This window comes from Balaenoptera musculus, chromosome 11 (genome assembly GCF_009873245.2).
Source record: "Balaenoptera musculus isolate JJ_BM4_2016_0621 chromosome 11, mBalMus1.pri.v3, whole genome shotgun sequence".
Taxonomy (NCBI): Eukaryota; Metazoa; Chordata; class Mammalia; order Artiodactyla; family Balaenopteridae; genus Balaenoptera; species Balaenoptera musculus.
Genome location: NC_045795.1, coordinates 50,008,726 through 50,032,824, shown reverse-complemented (window position 1 = coordinate 50,032,824; position 24,099 = coordinate 50,008,726). Strand labels below are relative to the sequence as shown.

At 39.7% G+C, this 24,099-nt stretch overlaps 1 pseudogene; it reads right to left on the bottom strand.

The window, feature by feature from the left end:
• Positions 1–22,052: 22,052 nt before the first annotated feature.
• On the bottom strand, positions 22,053–22,415 carry LOC118904251 (annotated as a pseudogene).
• Positions 22,416–24,099: the final 1,684 nt, after the last annotated feature.

The window sequence follows — 24,099 nt, the reverse complement described above, 5'->3', positions numbered from 1 at the left end:
TAAAAAATAAAAGCAATGTATGAATGTGATGGCAAGTGATCTGATCATTAAGAATGAATATCATTGTGACATGCTGATATTCCATGAAAAACACATCCAATCTTCAATCACGAATCTTTGCTGGGCTCCCAATACAAATGAAGTTACATGCCCCTATCTTTCCACTCCTACATGTTACTGACATTTTCCTTAGTATGGAGATTGTGATTTTACACGCCATTGCATTTATTTAGAAAAAAACACTTAAATACAATAAAATATTAAGATATTAATTTGATTACATGGACAGAAGTATCTGCCCTTCCCGCAAACCTCAACTACCCAACAGAGATAGCCTCGGCCAAGTTTTTGAAAACCCCTCAGCAAACTCACTCATGGGAAATGCTACTCATCATGAAAATTTCACTAACAACTCACAACTTTATGTTGTGTTTTGCAGTACCTAGAGCTCCCCCAGATTTTTTCTCACTTAACAGGAAAGCCCTGCTTACAGGGTATCGTCATTCACATTTTACAAATGGGAAATCTGAGATTTGAAGAATTTGTTAAAGTATCTTCCCTAAGATTGAGAAGTTAATGGGGGCAGAGCCAAGACCTCCTTACAGAGAACTAATTTCCATGGCTATGTCTTCACAGGTTGAGTACTTGGACCAACACTGTAAGTGTTCTAGTTACCTACTATTACGTAACAAACCACCCCCAACTTAGTGCCGCAAAACAGCCTCAATTATTAGTATTATTTCTCAGGTTTCTGGAGGTTGCTTTGGCTCAGATAGGAGGATCTACTTAAAGTCTTGTGTTTGCCACACAGCTGCTGGTGCTGGAGTAATCTTGAAGGCTTCCTCACTTGGATATCACCAGAGAGGTACACACATACATAGTGCCTGAGCTGAGAAGTCATAAAGAGATGGAGCCCCAGTAGCTGGGGCTCCTTCAGAATCTCTCTTTATCTCTATTTTGTCTTCCCTTGTGATCTGTTACACATGGCTTCTTCAGGGTAGCCAGACTTCTTACACGATAGTTCCACACTCCAAATGTGCATGTCCCAGTGAGAAAGTGAGTCAGGCAGACCAAGAATCACCTTTTATAACCCAGCCTCTGAAGTCACCGTGTGTCATTTCTTCCATCTTACATTTGTTAGAAGCATGTCAGAAATGTCAATCTATATTCAAGGGGAGGATAATTATATACCACCTCTCAATGGGATGAGTGTCAAAGACTTCACAAACAAATAAAACCACCATAACACAAAATTCACCCAAGTAAAGGACCACCATAAAGAGGTCTCTGACTTCCCTGGTGGCCCAGTGGTTAAGAATCCGTCTGCCAATGCAGGGGACACGGGTTCGAGCCCTGGTCCGGGAAGATCCCACATGCCGCAGAGCAACTAAGCCCTCGTGCCACAACTACTGAGCCCTCGCACCACAACTACTGAAGCCTGCATGCCTAGAGCCCATGCTCCACAACAAGGGAAGCCACCTCAATGAGAAGCCCGTGCACCACAATGAAGAGTAGGCCCCGCTCACCGTGACTAGAGAAAGCCCGCGTGCAGCAACGAAGACCCAACGCAGCCAAAATTAAATAAATAAATAAATTTATAAAAAAAAAAGAGGTCTCTTCATGAAAAAACATAATAATAATGGATTTTGAGAGTGCATCTACTTAGATCCTGGCCTAAAGTAAAAACACTTTCCAAATTTCTACACATGTTTTTGAGCTAATCTCTAATTCTTTTTATTTTTCCATAGATACTGGAAATCATGCTTCCTCTCACCTCCCCCATACCAAAATTATAAAAATTATATGCAATTATGAGAATCTAGACCAGAATTTTCTTAAAATAGTAAATATGAGGAAAATAATAATTATAGCATTTCCCACGTGTGAAAGCAAGCTAGTTGAATGCCTGAATCAAAATTGGACCAAATCATTAGCTAAGACTTTATATAAATTATTTATAAACTTGGGTACATTTCTGACCCCAGTTAGCCAGATTATCACTCTTCTTTTCCCCCAAAAGAGACCCCAAATTTGTTCTCTGGAGCAGATGCCCTGAAGTTGAGAAATATGGAAAAATGGAGGATGGACATGGAACCTAAGATGAAAAACATGAGGATTAAGTCTCCTGAGCCCACATTACTAGCTGCTAGGCATCTGCCACCTCCCACTCTGATTCAGGCAGGACCTTTGAGCGTCTCTCAGCCAAAAGATGGTCCAAAGCTATCACCTTGTTCTGAAGCCAGCTTTGCACACAGTGCTTTCAGGCAGTACCTTTGAGCGTCTCTCGGCCAAAAGATGGTCCAAAGCTATCACCTTGTTCTGAAGCCAGCTTTGCACACAGTGTTTCCAGACAGCTTTTGGGTGTCTGGGTCTGAAATAGAAATGACAATCAACCATTTGAATAAAGTCTTTGACAGAGAATAAAGAATCCAAAGCAAACAGAGATGGAGAACTATAAACAAACCAGAACTCAAATCTCCTACATGCTAGACAGTTTTCAAAGTACTATCAAAAGCTGTGTATATCTTATTTTTGTGATAAACCTGAAAGTGGTCACTATACCATCCCTATCTAGAAATAAGGAGACTGAGCCACAGAGTTTTAAATGACTTGCCCATAGTCACCCAGCCAGGAAAGGGGCAAAGTCATTTCTGACACTTACAGTTCCCTTGCCCAATGCTCAATGAATTCTAGCTTTATGACTCTATCCCATGCCCACCCCGCCTTCACGAATTTTCTTGTAAAGATTATATTTTTGAAAGAATTAACACATTATGGAGTGTCCTGTCTCTTAATTGCCTGTGCAGAACTATTTAGTACTTTGTCATGTCTGCAAACAATGTTGGGGTGCAAGTAGTGTATTTCCAGTTTAATTAGCTCTTCTGTTGCAATAGAGTCCATCACTTTACTTCTTTAACTGATGATCCAGGTTGCAAAAGATATCATTTTCTCAGCTTTCCAGGGAAATCTGGCCATGAAGTTTTATTTAATAAAACTCAGCCATTATATGCAGATTAAACCTCCCACTTTTCTAAGATTATATCAAGAAAAGTTCTCTTGGGGGTTTTTGAAGATAGGTAAGGGGCTTTTATTGTTTCAGAGGCAAAGCAAGTGTAATTTTTTCCCCCTAGAAAGAAAACAGACCTTATTCTTCACTGGTTGGAGGGAAAAAATAAAATGAGAGAGAAAAAAATCTTTGTGGCTGCAAGTTCATTTTGGTTTAGCAGCGAGCAGATGTCTCTCTTCTGAATAATCTCAGAGACTAAGAGGAGAAGGACCCCCTGCAGGAAGTAATTAAAACTTGGCAGTAGGGACATGAGCAGACTTTTAAAACTCCAGACCAGAATTATGGGCCAAATCTCTTGGAAATAATTTGAGACAGAGTTTAAGATTCACTACAAGTTGGAGACAGTCAATAATGCACTTGATTCTCTATGGAATTACTAAGAAAAGATATACATGTGTCTTTGAGAAATTTTAATTATTTTATTAGCTCTGAGGAAAAGTCACTTCAGTTATGATGATTTTAAATCTTATATGTGTGCTCAATTCTATTTATCTCCTAATTCTCAGGAAAAGGAAGTGCCTTCCAGTTTAGAATTGTGTGATCATGGTACATGATTGTCTCACAGTAGCACCAAGATTGAAATAAAAACCTTAGGAGTCTAGCCCAGAGAAAATAATAATTTCTTATGCTTCTATAGCACTTTAAAATTTACTAAATGCTTTGCCACTATTACCTTGATTGAATAGCAAAAGAATCTAGTAAGCTTGATCTAGAATGATGCCAAATTAGGTTGGAATCAATGAAGAGAGCTTTGAGCTGGTTTGGCATTGACAGTGAAATACAGGAAGGAAAATAAAGCAAATGCAGTAACCAAGATGGCAGAGTAGGAAGACTCTGAGCTCATCTCCACCCATGGGCACACCAAAATTACAACTGTCTACAGAGGAATTATCAATGAGAACTATCTGAAGACCAGCAGAGAAGAGTTTCCAAAACTAAATATATAAAGAAGGAACCACACGAGTTGGGTGGAAAGGCAGCAACACAGTAGATTCAAGACCCACACCCCTGGGAAGGTGACCCACAAATGAGAGGATAATCACAATGGCAGAGGTTCTCCCCAAGAAGCAAATGGTCCAAGCCCCACATCAGGATCCCCAGCCTGGGGGTCCAGCACTGGGAAGATAAGCCCCCAGAATATCTGGTTTTGAACACCAGCACGGCTTGTGTACAGAAGAGCTGGAGAACTGTAGGACACAGAGTATCTGTTCTTAAAGGGCTCACACAAAATCTCACACATTTCAAGTTCCAGCATAGCAGGCAGTACTTTGAAAGAACCCTGGGTCAGACCCACTTACTGATCTTGGAGAGACTCCCAGAGAGGCAGGAGGCAACTGGGACACAGACACTGGCAGTAGCCATTTGGGGAAGCTTTCTGCCACAAGAACACTGGTGCAGGCAAGCATTACTTTGCATTCCTTTCTCCAGGCTATTAGCAAGAGGGGCTCACCAGCCAACACAAACTCAAGCTCCCCTGGACTTACAGCCAGTTGCACCAGGACCTGGCCCTACGCACCAGCAGGCTGGCAGCTAACCAGGCCAGGGGCTGGCCCCTCCCACCAGAACACCCACAGGAGTTGGCCTCATCACAACACAAAGGCCCACACAGACTACATGGAGGGCTCCCCTAAGGCATGTAGCTGTGGTGACAAGAGGAAAGCATGCTGCTGAATTCCACAGAACATCTCCTCCATAAGGCCCCTTCTCTGAGGTTGAGAAATGTAACTGACCTCCCCAATACATAGAAATAAACAAGAGAATTAGGCACAAAGTAACAGAGGACTATTTTCCAAATGAAGGAACAAACAAAACCCCAGAAAAGCTAAGTGAAGTGGAGATAAGCCATCTATCCAATAAAGAGTTCAAAATCATAATCATAAATCAAAATCGAATCATAACCAGTAGCTCAATGAACTTGGGAGAATAATGGATGAACACAGTCAGAAGTTTCACAAGGAGCTGGAAAATATAAAGAAGAACTAAACAGAGCTGGAACAAAAAATACACTAGAAGGAATCAACAGTAGATTAGATGATTCCGAGGAACAGATCAGCAAACTGGAGTAAAAATTAGTAGAAATTACCCAAGCAGAACAAAAAATTTTTTAAATGAATTTTAAAAATGAGGCTAGGGCTTCCCTGATGGCGCAGTGGTTTAGAGTCTGCCTGCTAATGCAGGGGACACGGGTTCGAGCCCTGGTCTGGGAAGATCCCACATGCCACGGAGCAACTAGGCCCGTGCGCCACAACTACTGAGCCTGCGCGTCTGGAGCCTGTGCTCCGCAACAAGAGAGGCCGCGATAGTGAAGAGGCCCGCGCACCGCGATGAAGAGTGGCCCCCACTTGCCGCAACTAGAGGAAGCCCTCGCACAGAAACGAAGACCCAACACAGCCAAAAATAAATATAAATAAATATATAAAAGATTACTATTAAAAAAAAATACTGTGCAGCTATTAAAAAAGTTAAAAAAAAAATGAGGCTAGTTTAAGAAGCTCTAGGACAATATTAAGAACATTAATATTCATATTATATGGGTCCCAGAAGGAGAAGAGAGAAAAAGGTCGAGAACATATTTGAATACAATAGCTGAAAACATTTCTAACCTGGGAAAAGCAACAGACACCCAGATCCAGGAAGCACCTGTTTGCATAGTACTCCTATTTGCTTGAACTTCCTGATAAATTAGGGGCGAATATTTCAATAGAGAAAAGGAAGTTGTAATTCTACTTTACTGTAGTTCCTATAATTTCTGCTAGAAACAGGCTGTCCCTTTGCTGGAAAGGATGACTCTATGGGGTTCCATAGTCTGCTTTGGGCACAGTCTCATGATTTCTGTTCCTGATCACAGAATGGGAAGTGCCAGCCCTGGGCTTTAGGTCACATAGAGAGTTGAAGCGACCCCCTTGAAGCCAAGTGCTGCAGGCAGAACAACTAATATATGGATATTGCTTTTCACTGCATTTAATAGGAACTAAAAGCCATGGGAAAGACTGCTCTCTGCTCTTTGTTTTCCCACAATTTCCATCTTATTAAGATTAAAGGAAACAAAGCACAGTCCAAAAGCATCCTATTTGGCAACTGCTAACTGCTAAATCTCTCATGAGAGCATGGCTAGTACTTTGCATAGGAGAAGCCATATCCTGTCTCTGCAGTTTACAAATCTCATTAGGATGTCAGCATTTAAAGTCTCTCCATATGGAGTCGACCCTTACTCATTTGTGGTCTGTTGGAGAAGCACCAACACGCCTTGTGTAGACAATAGGAATTATCCACAGCCCATTAGGGGCACTGGAGGTATCACCATTAGCTAGTGGAAACCTCTTGGGTCTCTTTTAAGTTTTCTTCTTCCCTCTCACTCTAGCACTGACATTTTCAGCTTCTCCTCACTTTATGTTGAACTTTCATGTTCTCTTCTCTCAAAGGGACTATAGCAGACTGAGAACTATTCATAGAAAGTGGGTTGAGAAAACAGACTTGTACAGAGAGGGGCAGGCATATGAAATCAGATCATGTCTTATCTCTAAAAGAAGGGCATTTTCTTAAGACGAAGACTGTGAACACGTCCAAAGCTGCTCCTCTCTGAGGACCTATTTTAAGATTTGTAGTTAGCATTTCCTCATTGAGCATAAATAAACACGGCTGTATAGAAATCAACATAGGGTCACATACAAGCTCTATCAGATTTCTTGTAAAGTCTGGCTTATAGATTTACTCAATGCAAAGTCTTGCATCTTGATGAAATTTAGAATTGATAGACTGGATTACAACTCAGAAAAATATTCTAATAAAAAAGCCTCTTGCCAGTTAATTTCAGATTTGACAAGTGTGAACTTGTCTAGAACTTCCCCGATTCCTGTCTATTTTTATTAACTCTTGATACGGTATTGCCTGAGCCAGGATTTTAGAGAAAAAGAGCGTGGATGAAGGTATAAAATGATCTTTTCTGAAGGTTCCCAACTGTCCAATCTTCTCTGATATAAAGACTTCAGGAGTCGAGGGTCCAGATCAATTTTGTAAATTCACAACCTATATGATATGATTTATAGGAGACCAAAGCCCTCCCTCTTCCCAGGACCAAAGCTGTTTCCCTGACAATATTACCAAACTACTCCATTGGACATATCTTGTGGTCCAAGCATTACACCCAGGGAGTTCTTATATGCAAATTGTCACTTGGGAGGCATGAGGGACTGTGGAAAAATTCTTTAAAAATTTTTGAAAAGAGAAGTAGAGAGAAATCTAAAATTTGGGAAGCAGTCAGGAAGCAGCGTGAGGTCAAAAGGGGACTTGGTCAGGGTTTAGGTGAAAGTGGAATGCAAAAATTGGTTAGAGGTGTTGAAAACATACTCTACTCAAATTTTGCTTAAGGTCCCTTCTTACTTGGGTTGTTAATTAGAACCAGCAAGGGAAGGATACCGCTGGGTCTCCTAGGTCTAAATTAACATTAAGGCAGTTCTAGTGTTCTGCCTAAGGGCATACAAACCTTGGAGATTCCCTATGGAATTGTTTCTCCAGTCCTTTCTGGGCAGGACTGAGCTGGGATACAGACGACTCCATACCAGATAACAGGCTTACATTGCCTCATTTAGTGGTGTCTTGTTTAGAGGCCGCCTGGTGACAAAGGCTCTCCTTGATCAAACTTCAGTCAGGTTCTGGGCCCTCTTTTCAACTTGGCCCGACCTTGCCTCTGTCCTGCCTTTGGTCTGTCCAGCACAGTCTTTGCAAAGAGTCCCCTAAGTCTTCCCCACCCTTGTCACTGGATCAAGTTCTTCTTCTATGGCAGTTGTCCCCAACTTTTTTGGCACCAGGGACTGGCTTCATGGAAGACAATTTTTCCACGGACCGGGGAGTAGGGGTGTGGGGGATGGGACAGTTCAGGCGGTAACACAAGCGATGGGTAGCGGCAGATGAAGCTTAGCTCCCTTGCCCACCACTCACATCCTGCTGTGCAGCCCGGTTCCTAACAGGCCAGGACCAGCACAGGTCCGCGGCCCGGGGTGTTGTGGACCTCTGTGCTATGGGATCTCCCTCATTAGATGTCTATGTCCTTGACCTGTCAGGACAAGGTCAGAATCCTGTGAGGTCAGTTTAACAGGGACCCCCCACCACCACCACCACCAACACTTACATCTCTTCTTAGTAATTTTCCATCCACTGATCCCCTCACCCTTCTTCTCGGCTATAAACACCCATCTGTCTTTGTTGTATTCAGAGTTGAACTCGGTTTCTCTCCTCTAATGCAATACTCTTATCACAATAGTTTTGGACAAAGTCTTACTTACTGCTTTAACAAGAGTCTGTGATTTTTCTTTGACACTTGAATCAGGTATCCCAGCAAACAAACAGAAACCAGCATGAAAGGTAAATAAAAGAGTGAATTTTAGGGCCACAACCCAGGATGGACAGACTACCCTCTATCACACTCTGTGCCCTCTGCTGTCGCTTGAAAATAACACACTTTCCTTGGGATCTATCCTTGGGAGGTTGCTCATCTATGCCGCAATTTTATAGTACACTAATTTATTTTAATAGTCAGTCTAAAGTGACTATTAAAACACAGTAGCACATTAAGATTATTGCTGCACTGCTACAGGAAAAACAAAGAAAAAGAAAGAAGATAAAGAGAAACATCTCTGGCAGCTGGCACAAAAGTGGGTCAACCCAGTAACAGAAGCCATGACCTGGCACAAGTGAAATAATATCTGCTTAAATCAAGGGATAACAGGTAAAAAGAGTGGTCTTCTAAAGCATACACATCAAGAAACAGATGGCTCTGGTCCCACCAGAAAAATTTCACCTAGATACTCACACTTAGAACTGAAATACCAAGAAATGTTTAGGGGGAAGAAATACATGAGAGAAAGATAAAAATAAAACAAACTGATAACAAAATTCTCCCCTGCTCATTCTATTATTAGATCTGATTTCAGGAAAACCCCTCAATATTCAGCTTTGGTTCCTGTAGTCCTTCATTCCAGTTTGAATACATGCTCTGAAAGCGATGCCTTCTGTTAGGAACAAACCACTCATCTGCCCAGAAACGCCAACCCCTTTCACAAATCTCTAAGTTTTGATAACTTAGGATAACTAGGCCTTCTCTAGTCTACACCACAACCCCCGCTGGAACAGCACATACAAAGAAAGGAACTAGGGCGAGAGAAAACAGGTCTGTTCATGGGATTGAACAGGCAGGAGCCCAGAGAGTCAGCAAGTCCCAGAGATAAGATTGCAGCCTGCTTCCTCCTGCACTTGCTTCTCTGAATCCTTACAGACCTCTTTAGGCCACATTAAGGCTTTAGGTATTCCTCCTAATACAGTGAGAAGTTATTGAAGATTTTAAGTAGTGACAATGGCTTCATTCCATATGTCTTTAAAAGTCTGGAGTGAAGGACAGGACTTCAGAAGAGGAGAGAGGAGTTTAGGAAAACAATAATAGTGACTACCTCGTACTTAACATTTCAGGCATTTTTCTGAGAGCTTTTCACATATTACTTTCTTCAGTCATTGTCAAGCTATGTGATCGGAACTATGAAGCTTCTCTACATAGGGCAACTGAGAGGTACTGAGTTCTATTTAATATTTCAGGTCTAATTATGAGTGAAGACAGAGAGTAGCAACAAAGATAATTAAGCTTCACTGAGCATACTTCTGGTTGGATGTTATGATCTCATGTAATTGGACATAAACTCTCTGAGTTAAGTACTAGCACCACCGTGACACAGATGAGGAAACAGTAGTTCTGAGAACTTAAATGACTTCTGGATCACTTACCTCTTAACTGGCAGTGCCAACATTTTTGTGTTCTCTCTGAAACCAGGGCACATGTTTTGGGGGCAATCTTTTATCACCATGAAAACATATGGCTTGGGACTTCCCTGGTGGTCCAGTGGTAAAGAATCCGCCTTCCAATGCAGGGGACTCAGGTTCAGTCCCTGGTCAGGGAACTAAGATCCCACATGCCGCAGGGCAACTAATCCCATGTGCCGCAACTACTGAGCTCGTGGGCCTCAGATAGGGAGTCCGTGTGTCACAACTACAGAGCCCATGCTCTCTGGAGCCCATGTGCCACAACTAGAGAAGAGAAAAACCTCATGCCACAACTAGAGAGAAGCCCGTGCACTGCAACGAGGAGCCCACGCACTGCAACAAAACATCCCACATGCCTCAACAAAAATCCCGAGTACCACAACTAAGACCTGATGCAACCATAAAAAAAAAATTAAAATAAATAAATAAAATAAATATTAAAAAAACATGGTTTAAGTAAACAAGGAAAACTATTGACTCATATAACCGTACAGTCTGGGGGTTTTACTGGTTTTAGCTGTGGTTTAAGGGGCGCTGTCTTTCCTCTTGTTCAATGCTACTTTCACCATCAGAACTTTTGATCTCACCCCCTCCTATATTTTCTGGAAATTTAATCCACAAAATTTCCTTAAACTGTATTGTAACTACTAGTTTTTTTTTTTCCCAGAAACTTAAAAATCCATGCAAATATATTTTACTATGAATGATAAAAATAATAATAAAATAATAGATAGTTCACAATTCCATGCTGTCTGCTTGTTTCTGCCTCTATCATGACAAAATTGCCATGTTCAACTTTGAACTTACCTCCGATTTCCCATGGTTCCAAAATGTTTTAACTCTTCTATTTCTAAATTCATTTTATGTCATCATCATCTAACAATCGCCCAACTTGAAAAACATCATTGGCTTTTTCTTCTAGCCCACCTATGTCTTCCAATCATGAAATCTGGCAGATTTTACCATCCAAATATATCTTTATCATATTTCCTACTCTCTTGCTCAGTTTCCACAACCCCATTTCAAGCCTTAATCATCTCCCTCTGAGGCTATGGGAATATCTTCTGGGTAAGACCTTGTTGTATGGCTAATCCAACAGCCATTTCCAACCTTTTCTACTGTACCCAATGCCTATGACCTGTGTTTTAAAAAAAAGCCAGATATTCACTTTCCCACTTCTACTTGCAATTATAGGGTGATCTCAGGATGAGAGCTGAGCAGTGGTCATCATGGGGGCTTCTGAGAAATATGTTTGTCTCTCTGAATTCTTAGTCTTTTTCTTACATAATTGGGAGAACTAATTTGGCATAACTGGATCTTTAAAAATACAACTTTATTAAGGTATATTTTACATACCATAGAATGTGCCCATTTGAAGGTACCCATTCTAGAAAATTTTATGTATGTGGAATCAAGGATATATATTCTTTCGAGTCTGTCTTCATTACCTTAACAAAATCATATATACTTTGTTGCATTTTTCAGTGGTTTGTTCATCTTTATTACTGAGTAGTGCTCCATGTATGGATATACTATCATTTGTTTATCCATCCACATGTGGTGGATATTTGAGTTGTTTTCATTTTTTCAGGCTATTATGAATAAACCTGCTATGAACATTCGGGCACAAGTCTTTATATGGGCATATGTTTTCATTTCTTTTGGATAAATAACTAGGAGAGGAATTTCTGGATCATAGGGTAAGTGTATGTTTAACTTTCAAAGAAATGGCTAATTTTCCAAACACTGGCAGAGATGGTCTTGTAAGTTACTTTATAATGGGTTGCTTAGCTCCTATGACTCTTACTTTGGGGGCTCTTAGCTGATACTCTGAAACAACAGGAACATTCATATATTTTTTTTAAATTTTATTTTATTTATTTATTTTTTAACATCTTTATTGGAGTATAATTGCTTTACAATGGTGTGTTAGTTTCTGCTTTATAACAAAGTGAATCAGCTATACATATACATATATCCCCATATCTCCTCCCTCTTGCGTCTCCCTCCCACCCTTCCTGTCCCACCCCTCTAGGTGGTCACAAAGCACCAAGCTGATCTCCCTGTGCTATGAGGCTGCTTCCCACTAGCTATCTATTTTACATTTGGTAGTGTATATATGGAACATTCATATTTAACTAACATATAAGATACTCAATTTAACATTCTTCCCTTAACTACCAGACTGAAATATTTGAGAGGACAGGAACCGTGTCTCATTTATCCTTCTTTCCTCCAGGTATAGTATTTGGCCATATGTTAGTACTCAAAAAAAAAAAAAAAAAAAAAAAGACCAATCTAACGAAAATTTAGTACCTTTAAAAGCACTGCCTATATACTACAAATGTAATTATTCTAATTATTTCTTCGGTTGTCTAAAATTTAATCATTGAAACTTGAAGTAGCAAAATCCATAAACACAAATAAATGGTAACACTATATATTCACCATTTCCTCTGTGGTTAGTTGTAAGAAATCATTTCCTAAATAGAATAAAATAATAAGGAAAAAAGGAAAAAGAAGAACAGTCATCAAAAGTACTTTTTTTTTCTTTCTATCTTCTGGCCCTCTGAGGCTGCACCTTGAGTCTCAACGTGTATTAGGATTGGTGAGAAGCCATTTTCCTCCCAGGCTATAATTTCAGAAAGCCTTGTGTAGGAAGAAATAACCTTTCAGCTACTTCAAGAGCACCTCCTCCCTCATACCCTGTGATGTCAGGACTTACTGGGACTATGGCAGGGCTCTCAGTTAGAAGGATGACTTCCAAATGGTGTCTCATCAGGTCACCTCAGACTTATGTGGGTGACCTCTGTGACCAGAGGGAGAATTGTAGCCACACAAGAATCAAAAGTTAAGAGTCATAAGGCTGGACATGAACAGAAAAATGAAAATGAGAATTCCACCGCTTTTTAGAGAACATTTTCTGACTAACAAGGAGAGGCAGCTCTGAGTATACCTGGAGTGGTCCACCTGGTCCCACACCAGTGGCAGCTGGTTTGTCTGGGCTTTGTTTCTGAAGCCTTGCCCTCCAGCTCTCTGATCCAGAGGACACTTAAGCTTCTCAAACATCAAAGGCATCCTTGGGAATATGTCTTAATTTTTCCCCTCAGCCTACCTTCCCTCAATTTTTCTTCCTTGATTATTTCCCATCCACCAATCTAATGCATCCCTTGGGCTTTAGAATGGAGGAAAGAAAGGTAGTTAATGGGGAGACAGGAAATCTTACCACAGTTTGATCTGTCCAAATAAGCCATCCATTATCTTGTTTTGACAGTTCTAGTCAAATGCAGCTAGTGTTCTATTTCATGTAACCTTGACAGATAAAAAAGCAAGGGATGTTTTTAATCTTACAAATGTGGAATGGAGGATCCTGAGCAGTGATATACCTGCCTAAAGTCCCTTAGGAGAAACACTGGAAGGTTATATTACTCTACTTGGATTTCTGATTTCCAAATGTATGGCCAATTTAATATATGTCCATACAAAGACATGTACAAAAAATATTTCATTCAGAAAATTGAGTAAGGACAGTTGGCTGATAAATTAATTTTTTAAATCTTAATTTTTACCTTGCACCATGCTCTACATTCTAGAAGTATGAAAGGATTAGGGGTCAAAAATGAAACTGTTTTAAAAGGAATAAAATACAGTTGTGTATCTAACCTCAGGATGGGGAGGGGGAAGTAAAATTAAAAGCAATAGAAATAAGCACAGAAAAACAGATTAATGTATACGTATGGCTTTCACTTTGCTGTACAGCAGAAATTAACACAACATTGTAAATCAACTATACTCCAATAAAAAATTAATTTAAAAAGCAGATTAAATAAGATAAACAACTGTAAAACTTCTCTTCATGAAAAACTGTAAGGAATTCTAGGAAAAACTGTAAGGAATTCTATTAGGAAAGAATGTGGTAAATGTAAATGTACTAAATGACAGAGTATCCTATTTAATTTTAAAAAACAATTTACATATAGTATGATTGTACTCTAAAAATTACATACATGCCTAAGTGTGTGTGTTATTGGTGATATATGCCACTTACAGCCTGGACTTTTGTATGTTAATGCAAACACAGTAGTTGTAACTTTTCCTAATTTAATTATTTATATGTAAGATTCTAGAATAAATTTAAATTGATAAAATGATTCTGATTGATTTAACAGACCTCGATTTTTGCCAAATTTATCTTAAGATTTTCATTATTATAATAAAGACCTTCAGGACATTCTCTTCACACTTATCCCAAGTATTTTCATAGAATAAATTTCTAGAAGTGAAATTGCTTGTCAGAAACTTATGCAGATTATAAAAAGCTTCCATGTACTCCCCAAAACAATTTTCACCAACATTAAACCAAATTATATTCCCAACACAGGCATGGCTATAATTCTCCAAGACACACCCCAACTATCAATACATCAATACAGGCTATTTTCTCATTTTATTATAAATTTGAATTTGTCTTTATGAAGACAAATGTGTCTACTGATACACTTCACCCACTTTAGCTTAGTGTTTTAAATTTCTTTCTTTCTGACGTGTGTATCTGTTAAGAATTATATTTGGCTTCTTTTATTTTTATTTTTTTAGCATTACAAACACACACTTGATATTTTATTTAATTTGGGGTGAAATTATACTTACAACATCTACAAGAATTCTTTCAAAAGTAGACATTATAGAGATATTAAGAAAGATTGGTTGAAAATGAATAGCACAACATTCTGTAATAAGAACTAGGAATAATTTACTCCAAAATTTATGTAAACATAACTATAGGAAATGACTTATAAAGGATAAATAGTGGGGTCCTCATATAAACTTCTAGTTTAAGCTCCTTTAAGGACCAGAGAAACACCTTTGACAGTTATAACTTGGCTTCTTTTGAAAGACTATTTATCATACAGCACCTTTAGTAATGAGAGATTTTATTTTAATCACCTAAAAAGAAGTCCACATCTAGGCTCCTTCTGTCTTTCCACCCATTCATCCTTAACTCACAGCTTTTAGCCTCTTGCTTATTTCCCTATTGTCACAAATGGCTGTGCCATCTCCAGCATCATAGATATGCTCCAGGTAAGAGGAAGGGAAAGGACAAAAAGCAAAAAGCTTGTGTCTGCTGGAGTTTGTGCCATTCTCCTGAGGCCCCCCCCCCAGTGACTTCCAGTCACTTCCTATTGGTCAGAACTATGTCACATGGCAACTTTTGCCTGAAAAAGGGGCTGGGAAATAAAACTAGATGTACACATTTCCCAGGACCCCCAAAATAAACAAATAAAGAAAACCAAGTTTCTTATAAGGAAGAACAATTGATACAGGATGGCCATCAGTAATGGCCATAATTTCAAAATGTTTTTACATATTGAAGATAATTAGCTTTTATCTTTTATAAATGTTATTTATAGTTTTATTAAAATATATTTATTAATAATTAGGCTTCTACTTTTTTAACTTTTACTATTGCTATCAAATTTATAAACCTTTTCATTTAGACATTTATTTTCTTTTCCTCTGCATCCTTTTATCTCTGTGTAGGTATATTAGTATTTTTCACCTCCTTACTGGTTCTCCCCACTTTCAGGGGCATAGTAGGATTGTACCTCCTGTTACTCCTGAGTGGGGCCTGTGACTAGGTCTGCTTAATAAATTGTGGGTGGAAGTGTGTTTGCAATGTTAATTATATGTCTGTCTATTTTCCCAACTGTATCATTACTTATGTATTCAGTCATAATCTATCTGGTATGCTAGACTAGATTATGCTGCAGTAACAAATAATCCCCAGATTTTAGTGGTTTAAATCCACAAAAGTTTATTTCCTCCTCATACTAATTGTTTTAGGCGGGTTCATTGGGGTTTCTACTCTGTCAGATTGTTCACTGGCTCTTAGCACTTTCCCACTGGAAGTGACTCAGATCCCTGCCACTGTCATTTTCTTAGCCAAAGCAGGCAGCATGGTCACACCCAGCTTCTTCAGTAGGTAGGGAACCACAATCCTATCATACCCCAAAGACAGAGTAGGGTTGCCAGAAATTAACAAATAAACCAACAGAATGCCCAGTTAAATATGAATTTCATATAAGTAGATAAACTTTAATATAAATATGCCCCCATGCGATATTTCAGACATATTTATATTTTTAAAAGTTCATCATTTAACTGTAATTCAAGTTTAACTGGCTGTTCTTGATTTTATCTTGGAACCCGAGCACCATTGGAGCAAAGAATTAAATATTTAGAAAAGAGCACTAATGACTGCTATAGGCTCCCTTTCTCCTTATGACTTAGAGAAGAGGTGTTGTGCTTTTTTTCTTCTTCACTGATTCAAATTTCTAAATATTCCAATATGTTTTCCTTTGCCTCCATCATAGTTTTTAATTTGTCAGTCATATTCATGTAGCAGTTATCACCATGAACATTTTTAACTCCTTTTTTTTCCCTTTTTGTGTTCAAATTTCATAGATATAATATCTATGAATACTTATTAGAGATTTTTCTCAAATTTGTCTCATTTTTCTTACAGTACTTTTTAAAAAATTTTATTGAACTATAGTTGATTTACAATGTTGTGTTTATTTCTGCTGTATAGCAAAGTAACTCAGTTATACATATATATCCTTTTACATATTCTTTTCCATTATGGTTTATTATAGGATATTGAATATACTTCCCTGTGCTATACAGTAGGACCTTGTTGTTTATCCATCCTATGTATAATAGTTTGCATCTGCTAATCCCAAACTCCCAACCCATCCCTTCCCCACCCCCTCCCCCTTGGCAACCACAAGTCTGTTCTCTATATCTTCTTCAGTACTTCTTAATGATAGTAATAAATTTGCTTTGATTCATTATCTTAATTAATTATCATTAATTAAAGTATTTATTAATTTAAGCATAGTTTTTAAATGTCTGACCTTTCCTTCTATTTGTTCATTTTTACTGAGAGAGATTTTTTTCAGCACTGGGATTAGAGATGGATTCTAGGAAAGGTGATAAATGATGGGGGCCATTTGTTCAATCATTGCCTAAATGTGGAGGAAGAAGAGAAAGTTTATTTTTACTGGACTTTTTGATTTGGTTCAGCAGCCAGAAAGCAGAGGAAAGGATAAGAGAGGTATTTTGTTTTTGTTTGCTTGAATTGTTTTGGTTTGGTCGTAGGAAATTTTTTTGTGTCTGTAAAAGACTTTTCCATTGTGTGTTGGCAGCCTTGAGGTAGGTAGGCAGGGCAACCCCTTTCGCCTGCATGCTGTCCTTTCCTGGAGGCTGTCTAGGCAGCTCCTATGGTGCCATATGCAAATGCACAGTGTGTGACACACCAGGTCCCAACTTCCTCCAGCCCTAAGGCACCTGTAATATGTCCCCAGGACCTGGTGCGATTGAAAGGCGCCTCACTGTCCTCCCCTTCATGCTCCGCCTCACTTCCACGCATGTTTGCCTCAAATTAGGAAAGACAAGAGCTTTTAGATGAGTAATTTTCCAATTGCTTGCTGTTGGCAAGCAGCGAGATGGGGCACAGATGGTATTTTCTTTCAAATTAGTGTCCTTTGGATCAGAGGTGGATTGAGGGAATCACCAAGCTCAGAAAAGAGCTGGGGGTGCATCACTGTGGAAGAAAAATATTACTGGAAACATGAAAAAGAAGAAAACTGTATTTACCCACGCTCCTTTGGGGAGACAGTACTGCTCACCAGAAATGTAGTAAACAGTACTAATCTAACTACTCAGAGATAGAAGGATACAGCAGGAAAGACCAACTCTATGTGGTGAGAAGGAATACTTGGCTTGAAGTGGGGTTAAACCCATGAGAAACCTGCTTGTGTAACAAGAGATTATCATTGAAGAGCTTTGGGGAGGGGAAGGCTTTGGGGGGAGGCTCCTATTAATTGCTGAGTGGGAAGCACAAGTTAGGGAACATTAAGACCCTGCATGGGCACTGATTAGCCCCCCCTGCCCCCAGCTCAGGCAATCCTTCATGTCATGTATGAATAAATGCTTACCAGAAGGTAGAGAACATGCATTTGAAGGGGCACCAAATTACCAGCCTGTCCATGGTTATCATGTGCCCAGGTCTGCCCTTGATCTGTGTTCTGTGTTGTAGAAATTCCTTGAAGTTTCTATTCTGTGGCTGAGATCACTTTTCTAGATTCCAGGGCTGATTAAATACCTCTCCTCTTCCATGTTTATATTCACTTGGACTTTTCAGTGGCTAGCTAAAGAATTAATCATATGATTTTTCAAGTTGCCACGCTATTTGGATCTATCTATTTACAGGCTTGAAAAATCTTGGCTTTCAAAAAAAAAAAACCCTGGCTTTCATATATAAACCTTGACATACATTTCCGACCCCAAGATGAATTTGTTTCCCAAGTTGATTAAGCTATGCTGTTAAAGGTGTGATGTTATATCTGAAAACTTTCATGCAGGTTCTCAGCATCCCAGGAAGAAGTTCTAAGCGTGGCTTGACTTTGATGTTCCCAGGTGTTTTATGCTCACTACAAAGGTTAAAATCACCCAAACTTGTTTTTTTTAGAAATGTAAGAATCAGGAAGACAAATCAAAGAACAATTGTAGCCAGACAATAAGTCCCAGCTCCAGTATTTTATTGTATGATAGAAACAGAACACTTGGACAACTTCCTCATCCTCTAGCAGCTCCATTTTCTAATTTTCAAAACTGTTGTAACCATACATAACTTACAGTATTCTTAGGTGAATTAATTAGAATCTGACATGTAATAACTCCCTGTAAGTGGAAACGATCATTCTCATCAGAATTTTCATGTAGTGGTAGATTTCCAAGTTGGTTTTAGAACATCAGATGCACGCAAAGTCACCCAGAAAGCATAAATGCTATAAATAGCAACAATAACACAAAACTCCATTGGAATGGATCTGTGACAATTACATGATTAATACAAATGCTGGAGGTTTTCCATCCTTATAGCATTTAACCAATTTTCAAATCAAACAAACCAAACCATGTTCAAATTTTCCCAGATGTTGCAGAAATCTAAGAGCTGCACTGCTTGAATTTTTGTCAGAGCTTTTAATTCTCAGAACTGCACTCAGAAGAGCTTCTTCTGTGGCTTCATTCCGTCACCCCTCTTTAAGTTGCTGTCACTCTTCTGTCATGCTGACCCTATCACCGTTTTCCTCGACATCCTCTCTTCTTCTGGGGAGTGATGCTCTGCCTTGGGTACCAGGGGCCCAGCAGGCTCAGCCTCACCACTGCTTCCCAGGCAGTCTGCTCCCCGTGATGCTGGATGGTGACTTCACACTGCCTGCTCCTCTGCTTGCAAGAGGCTGCTGTTTCTTTCACATCTGAGCGCTTGCATAATGGGGGTCACTGATTCAACCCAGTGGGAAGACACAGAGAACAGCCTTGGGGGGAGGTCAATGAGATAGAACACAAGAGGCTTCTGGCTTCATTTAACCTTCTCTCAAAAGCCAGGGGCAAGTGTCTTCCTACTAGAAGCAAGGTGATTGAGGTGATACTTTTAGATCTGATAAGTTTGCCTTTTGAAGGATAACACATCAAATGGTCATGGTTGAAGGTTTCCTAAAACAGGAAGATGTGTGTGTGTGTGTGTGTGTGACAGAGATAATGAAAGAAACACATATTCTAGCCAAGTTAAAAGACATATGACTAATAGAGTCTTTAAGAAGTTATTTAACTGCTCTCGTCAATATTTCTAGCATTAAAGACCTGGAATTATCAGATTATTAGCACCTCATGGGAATGAGTTATGCCTCAGGAAATTCAATTAATAAGCAAGCCCTCTGGATATATTTAGAATTTAATACAAATATACGTACATATATTAGGTGTCAAGTACAAAATAAAATAGTTGCTCAGATCTAATATATTAGGGAAAATGTACACTGCTTTTGGAGAAAAGGAATTAAAACACACATGCACACACGCACACACACACACACAGCTCATTTGGGAGCTTTCATTTGACATTAAGTCCTTGATGGGTGTGCTTGTTTTCTTTACCATCTCCCCTAACCCGCCTCTTTTCCAGCATTCCTCATCTTGGAGGGAAACCATCCTGGAATGCAACCATTTTACCCAATCATACAACCCAGGAATGTAGGAATTGTTCTAGATTCCAAGCTCTCACTTCCTTCTCTATCCAAGAGAAGATGTCACATCCATCATTTTAGTCCCTGAACTGCCCTCAGTTCCTCCCATCCTGCTCTCTTCCTTCTCTCTCACTTTGTCTGGTTCTGTCTCAGCCTTTGCCTGAATGATCAACAGAACCCTAACTGACAACCTTGCTTTCAGTGTTTTCATCCAAACTCAACATCATTTACACATGATATCTAGTCACTTTTCTAAACCAAAATGTGGTCAAGTCTTTTCCCTGCTTTAAGCCCTTAAATAGCATATTAATGACAAATTGAGGTAACAGACTGCCTAGGATGGTAGCATAAGATTTGGCACATAAGGGGGTATGTATAAAGATTTTCTTTTTAGGATTATTGGTCGTCATGGAGAACTGGAAGCAATCTGAGCCTCCATCCTTGGGAGAAAGGAAACAAACCCAATGGTGGATACAAACCTCTAAGTACTATATAGCAATGAGAAGCAATGGATAATAGGTATGCACGGTAACATGAATGAGTGTAATTAGAGAATTAATGAGTGCAAAAATAAGGAATAAAATGAGATCTATAACACAGTACTACTTACATAATTTAAAAATACAATAGCACAAAACTATCAATACACACTTTGAAAGAACACATACAAACAGAAAGATACACGGTTGCCCCTCTGTATCCAGGGGTTCCACATCCAAGTGTTCAACCGACAATCAAAAATATTCAGGAAAAAAAAAATTCAGAAAGCTCCAAAAAGCAAAACTTGAATTTGCCATTCACTGGCAACTACTTACATAGCATTTACACTGTATTAGCTATTATAGGAAATCTAGAGATGATTTAAAGTATTCAGGAGGATGTGCCTAGGTTATATATAAATACTGTGCCATTTTATATAAGGGACTTGAGCATCCTCAGAATTTAGTATCTGAAGGGGGCTCCTGGAACCTGCAGATACCAAAGGACAACTACACATTTAAAGATTCAGAATTACTGCCAAAGGTAGAGAAGGGGAACAGAAGCAGACTAGGTTATGAGGATTAAAGAGAAAAAATTTTTTAAAAAATACGAAAAAAAGGGACTTACATGGACTCATGATAAATATGTGGCCCAAACTGAGGATAATCACTAACTCAACTCTGAACCCAAGGTTTGAAAAAGGAAAAAAGTGGGCCAAATCACATTCCAGCCATCTTAACCACCCCCCCCAACACACACATAAAAAATTACAGTGGATACAATGAAGACACAGTAAAATCAGATGATCACTTGGTGTGATGCTTCATTTTAGGTGTTAACTTGAGTGGGCTAAGGGATGCCCATATAGCTGGAAAAACATTGTGGGTGTGTCTGTGTTTTGGAAGACATTAGCGTTTGATTTCATAGACTAAGGAAGATCACCCTCACCAATGCAGGTGGGCATCATCCAATCCACTGAGGGCCTGGATAGAACAAAAAGGCAAAGGAAGGGCAAATTTGCTCTCTGCTTGAGCTGGGACACCATCTTTTCCTGTCCTTGGACTTTGGGGCTCCTGGTCCTTGGGCCTTTGGACTCTGACTCGTTCTACCATTGGCTCTCCCAGGTCCTCAGGCCTTTTGGTTTGGACTGGATGTACACCACTTGGTTTCCTGGACCTCCAGCTTGTAGACAGCCAACTGTGGGACTTCTCATCCTCCATAATTGTGTGAGCCAATCCCTTGTAATGACTCTCCTTCTATATATCTATATATGGTCTATTGGTTCTATCTCTGGAAAACCCTGACTTGTATACTTGGCTGACATGAAATTAATAATAGTAGATTGAGTAGAAGTTCAATATATAGAAAAGTTAACTTTAAGAAAGAAAGAAAACCATTGATTTCCTCTGGTGGCAAAAATATATACTCTCCACTTTTTTTTTTTTTTTTTTTGACACAAAGATTTTTAATCCAGTTTAAAAAAAGAAATAAAGTAAACTGCCCTTCAAATATGAGGTTATTTTAGGGTTTTTCTATGATTATAACGAATTAGGTATAATTGAATCTCAGAATTGTTAACTAAAAAAAACAATGTACAAGTTTTTCTGTTAAAATTCAAAGTCTTGATTGTAACTGTCCTCTTTATCCCTCACATCGAAGTACCCACTGCCGTCCAGGATGTAGCGAATCTCGTCATCCAGGTGTAAATACTCCTCATAAAACATCTTAATCTTTTCTTCGTAATTTGGTAGTTTGTCGTGGCATATGGTTATTATGTCCATCCAGGACTAGTTTCTCTCTTTTCGGATCTTTTCTAATTCTGGATCATTCTCGTACTTGTCAGCATCCAGCTTCCAGTAAAGGACCCCAAGCCCGTGCAGCTGCTGCAGGGCGACCGGGCGCCCGGGCTCCCCGCGGTGGGGCCGCTGCGGGTTGTCGCCCGACTTGTCCGTGTACCAGGCCTGCACCATGGCCTGGCCCAGGGGCACCGCCGCCTGACCCCGGACCTGCTCCGGCCGGTCTGCTCACCACTCTTAAAACTTTTCACAATATTTGGTGCTTCTCCTTTAGAATCACCTGGGAACGCACTTTTTTTTTTTTTGGCTGCCTTGGGTCTTCGTTGCTGTGTGCAGTCTTTCTCTAGTTGCGGCGAGCAGGGGCTACTCTTCGTTGCAGTGCACGGGCTTCTAATTGCGGTGGCTTCTCTTGTTGCGGAGCACCGGCTCTAGGCGCACGGGCTTCAGTAGTTGTGGCTCGCGGGCTCTCAAGTGCAGGCTCAGTAGTTGTGATGCAGGGCTTAGTTGCTCCGTTGCACGTGGGATCTTCCTGGGCCAGGGATCAAACCCGTGTCCCCTGCATTGGCAGGCGGATTCCTACCCACGGGGCCACCAGGGAAGCCCTGGGAATGCACTTTTAAAATATACTTTCTAAAAATAAACTTTTAGCTCTGGACTCAATGGTGGATTGGATTATTGTCTAGAACTATTCATTCACTCCACCCCACACCATCTCCATGAGAGGGACATTCTTCTTCACACTTTGATTTTGGGCTTGGCCATTTTTCTGCTAATGGATGCCAGCAAACATGACACAAAAGATTAAAACTTGCTTACATGATTGGGCATGTTCTCTCACATCTCCACCTGTGTCATGAGCAGAGGTTCCCTTCTGTGGCTGCTGTCTCCTCAGCTTGGGCCCCAAGATGAATACACATAAAGCTGTCTGAGCCAAGTGGCAGTAAGAAGCCAAGCCCAGCTGCATCCTTTGCTTGAAATACCCCTATACAATCAAGGGCATTGCAAATCAGCAAAACCCCACCAATCAGGATGCACATGCTACTTTAAATCATTGAATTGATTTGTCACACAGCAGTAGCTAGCTGGTACAGTGAACTGACATTCATTGGCCTTTAATGAACGTACTTCCTCTGAAATTAATTCAAGTTTCTCACAGTTCAGAGTATGAGTCCCAAAATTAGATGACTCCCAGAAAGAAAACCAAGAGCATGTACACACATTTAGGAACTGACTCTCAGAATTAACCAATTTCTGACTTAAATAACCTTAGAATCTTCCACAAGGAAAACTTCCGGAAGTACATATCCCCATTCATTAAAACAAACACAACCCTCTATTATACAATTCTCTCATGGCCTCATCAGGTAGGTTTCCTTTTTGCACATTTAATGTTTTATAATTATTGGTTAATTAGTCATACCATTTCTTTTTCTCCTTTCTGTAATTCAAAAGCCTAACACAGCCCACATCTTAGAGAAGGAATGACTCACCGGCATTGCTCATAGGCTCCTTGAGGCAAATTCCAAAACTGAGAGCACAGAGAACCTCCCTGTGTCCCGCTCCCAAATCTTATGGATATCACAGTGTCATCTGACAAACACCAACATACATATGCTTCCAACCAGTAGATTAAATCATATATATTAGAGAAGAGAAGGGGTTGGGAGATAAAGTCCAGATTCAAGTCATAGTTCCTCCACTTAGGAGTTGCATGACCTTGAACAAATCACTGCCCTGCTCTAAATCTGTTTTATCACCTACATATTGCAAATGTTAAAGGATTCAATGAGATTTCACTGTGGACACCTTTTGTTTTGTCTGCTCCAAACCCTATTTCTTCTGAGAACAGCACTCAGTC